Below are 4,609 nucleotides of genomic sequence, written 5' to 3'. Positions count from 1 at the left end.
GCGACGGTGGCGGCGGTGATGGCGAAGGTGATGTGGAGAGCTGGGCGTGGACAGTGGCCCGACGGGCCACCACCCTAGCTGGAGCGGCAGTGACAGGCTCGGGGAGTGGGGGGAAAGGATCAGATCGAGAGGAGCGGGAGGAAGAAGCTGGAGAGGGGGCGACAAAGAGCGAGGGCGAAGGGAGAGTGAGAAGAGGTGGGATGGAAGGAGGGGGGGTGTGATTGGGCACACCATGTTATAGTGGTGGTGGCGGCGGAAGGGGAAGTATAAACTATGGCTGTGGTGGTAGTGGTGGCGGTGGTGGTGGGGGCGGACATGACGACAGGGAGAAACAAAAACGCACAGGACGAAAAAGAAAGGACACAAACTGGGGTCAGACGAAGACGAAGACGGACGAAGACCAGGGACGGCGACGGCGACGGCGACGGCGGGTAGCAGGAACGCCGTAGCTGCTGCTGCTGCTGCTGCTGCCGCGGACAGGGCCGGGGTTGCTGCTGCTGCTGCTGCTGCTGGCTGGCTGGCTGGCTGGCTGGCTGGACCGCTGCTGCTGCTGCTGCTGCAGGAGGACTGGCTGGCTGCTGCCGGCTGGACCGCCGCTGCAGACCGGGACCGGGACCGGGACCACTCCTGCTGCTGCTGCTGCTGGACTGCTGGACTGCTGGACTGCTGGACGGCTGGCTGGCACCTGCAATACACCTAACGCTTCGATTAGAACCGAAAGGTCAATCGAAGGGCGGTATCCTTCCGGATTACGGCCGAAGATGAGCAAGTCAGTCAGATCTAGTGTCTTTTCACTTTTAGGTTCTACTGCCTTTTCGTGTTCAGATCCTACACCCCTTTCTGGTTGTGGTGATTCAAACATATCCCTCGATTCATCAGCATAGCCACTGTCTTCGACAACATCGCCTACATTGTCTTGCTTAGTACGCGCGACGTTCATACCTCCGCGTGAAAACGTACGTTATTTAACTCGCGCGTAATGTCATCTGTTGGTATGCTGCCTGAGCTGCTCTCCATTGCATTCTGTTCTCGCGTCTCTAAATTTATTTCTAGTTTCCTGTCCATTTTAGTTGCTATTAAGTATTGATATCTTTGATTTTCAATTTAAGCTGAACTTTCACTAACAGTTCTGTCAAATAAGTTACAGGTTCGTGCCGCTGGACGTTTTATGTTCACTCTATGTTTGTAAGATACTAACTACTTATAATTTTTTCCGTCTGTAGGTGCAAGCTGAACAACGGCCTGTCACGCGGCGCCACGGAGAACGCTCCTGTCTGCTACTGCTATACCATAACCTTAAAGTAGGAGGCAGGTCGTGAAATATAATTATCTAGTAAAAACAATTATGGTATATAGCAACAGAGCAGTGTTACCCTCTGAGAGGAATTTTGCTAGGTTGACCGTGCTGTACCTAACGGGAATGGCTTATCGAAAATGAAAGTCAGAATTACGTAAATATTTGAACAGTACGAACAAAATTTTGCCTATCTGTACTGTTCAACTGATAAAGAAAACGGTCGCCAGCCTAACTAGGCAAGAGAATGATTAACATTCTCGTTTAAGAAAATAGGTATTAGTAATTTTAACGAATAAACACAACCTATACTTTGTCACACGCGAGTGCAATGAACTCTGACACATACATATGTTTACGGTAAGATTGAAATTAACAGTTAGAGCAGCAGAAACTATTTGCAAAATTATAAGAGATACCGAAACACCCTATTACTTTCAGGCTTTAAAGAAATTATGTTTTTTTTATAATTAGTGGTCTTTCCGTTAATAATTACCCAGCAATAATACAATAGACAAACTGTGGATCCTGTTATGTTATTAATATGCACTTCCTATACACAAGAGAAACATACACTTAGCAAACATAAGTATATAACGTTTCACAACTGCAGTTTTCCATTTTTACTACAGTGAAACACAAAATTAACATACACGTAAGATACTGACTCACCTTCTGCGATTTACAACAGGCAGTAATGTGATCATTCACTAAGCAAAACTTTATAAGCCTCAATCTTAAGAACTTTTAATTTTGAAGTAGGCAACAACTCATTAATAAGCAGTTTTACTAGGAAAATTATTTTCAGCAAGCATCATTAACTTTAACCCACTCTCTTGCCACATTAACTTTAACTTTCCTTTTACTATGTTCAAGAGGCATCTATTAGCAAAACTCTAGGCTTTAATTTCTTTCAGTAAGGACACTCGGAAATCACTTTAGTTCAAACGGAGAGGAACCTGAGAGGTGGTATGATGAGGAGAAAAATCAAGGTTGGTATATAAATTCAGATATAAATTACCTTATATTTGAACACACTAACACATCCATTAAACTGATCCTTCACTGTACATCATTATAGCATTCCGATGGAATGATTGCGCAATGTGGTGGCAACTGCATGTTGGTAGGTGGAATTGCAGGCAGAATTGCTGGACTCTGTCATTTCTTGGTGGCGATGATAGATACAAATTCCAGAATAGTTCCAGCTATTTATCCATCCATCCAAGGCATTGGAAAGAAGCAGAAAAAGCCTCTCTCGGAACCAGCACAATATGCATCTTTTACATGGCAGTGCACAGTTTGGTAGCTCGTCCCCGACTCGTAGCTCGTCCCCGACTGACTATCAGTTCCACCTTTTCTACACAGGCCAGCCACACTTTGCGCGCGCTACACAGTTCCGTTCCCGAGGGGAACCACAACAACTTTTACATACAGAATAACTAAGAGCCCTAAGTGAGGATCAGCAGTTTACATAACAGCAACCAAATACATTAAATAAAGCAGAATATTTGCACATATTGACATTTCTACCAAAAATTATTCACACAAAATTACATTTATGTATAGTAAGTTTTGTTCCCTCCAAATGAGACAAAGAATTTAAACGGCAGACATACTACTTTGCATAGAACCAAACCATGACAGCAAAGTTTGTACAAAGAAAGGAATATACACTTTTATGTTATCGATTCCATCACACACATTTATAGAAGCTCAGCGATGTAACATTAAATGAAACAAAAGCGAAATAAATCAGTACAACATTAGAGCTATGGTGTTACAGGCTCAACGTTTCACCCAAACAACAAGACGCCAACCAAGAGCTCACAGTTCATCTAAAGGATAGCTTACTCAGACATTACAGAAATCGAAAGTATCTAGCTGTCACGCTTGTTAGAACGCTCAGTTACAAACAACATCTGTTAAGAACAGATGCCAAAATCAAAACTCGGATATCATCCAGAAACTGAAGGGGATCAGCTGCATCAACACTCCATACTTCAACTTTGGGATTAGTTTACACTTTTGCTGATATTGCTCACCAGCCTGGATGAGTAGTGTTTACACAAGACTTGTTGATACAGAGCTCAACCATATCAAGCGTCTTATAACTGGTGGCGTCAGATTCATACCTACTTTCTGGTTACCCATTCTTGCAAGGAGAGGTCCTCAGGGGTACGATAGACTTTTTGAAACTATCTATACGTTGATGTACGTTACGATCCCATGTGTCGCACACTGGCAGCCATTTATGTTGATGGGCCCTCCTTTACGAGTAATTGACGAAAAAAAAATTTGGAATTTTGTGTGACCCTCAACATCGTTAAAAAAAATTACATAGTCTAGTCGTGTTGTGTAATGGGTCGGGTAACGGGCTCATATGCAGGAGGTTGCGGGTGCGAATCTCGTCACTTTTTTATTTTTAAATCTTTATCGAAATGGCTTTGATTATCATTTTTATTCAATTAATTGATTTAAATGTACTTTTATAATTCCATTTCCTTGTCACATAATTTTAATCACAATACCAATTTCTTCATTTACTCTCATTTTTCTTGCTTTCATTCTTTCTCCACTTGAAATATTTGTTCATGTGTTTTTTATTTATTTTATGTATTAATTTCGATTTAATTGTTCTTGTTTCATCACCCTGTTTTTTCGTCCACATCTATTCGTTATATCTATTTATCATTTTGCTTGAATTTCGTTTCACTTATAAATCCTGACTTTCATTTAAATTTTCATTGTGTTATTTTGTCCATAGTGTAGTAGGTATTTGTTATGTTTTAAATGTTTGTATGACGAATACCGTACAAAAAATTGCACATCTGGTAACAAAAATACATTTTCACACCACTGCACAAACATAAATAGATTCTTTCGTCTATTGTTTTTTAACTTATATCTCGAAATTTTAAAATAACTGGATATTATAATGGATAAATATAATTAAATTTGTATTCACAAAAACTCCTATTGGAAAAAGAATGATATAAGAAAACGAAACAGTTCATACAGTGGATAGAACGATGCGACAAATGAATAGAAATATAAAATTACAATTAAACCTATTCATTGAATAAAAATAATGATCGAAATAATTTCAACAAAGATTTAAAAAATGAAAAAGAAATTGTTCCGCCTGACGATATTAAAAAACCCACAATCTATCCTGCATGTGAAGCTGTTATCTATTGCACCACATAGTCATACTGTAGAACGCGCTTTTTTAACGTTATTGAAGACCACCCAGAATTCAAAAAAACAATTTTGTTCGTCAGTTACTCGCAAATGAGTACCTACTAGAATGGA

This window comes from Schistocerca nitens, chromosome 5 (assembly GCF_023898315.1).
Source record: "Schistocerca nitens isolate TAMUIC-IGC-003100 chromosome 5, iqSchNite1.1, whole genome shotgun sequence".
In the NCBI taxonomy this organism is placed as follows: domain Eukaryota; kingdom Metazoa; phylum Arthropoda; class Insecta; order Orthoptera; family Acrididae; genus Schistocerca; species Schistocerca nitens.
This window is presented reverse-complemented; position numbering follows the sequence as displayed.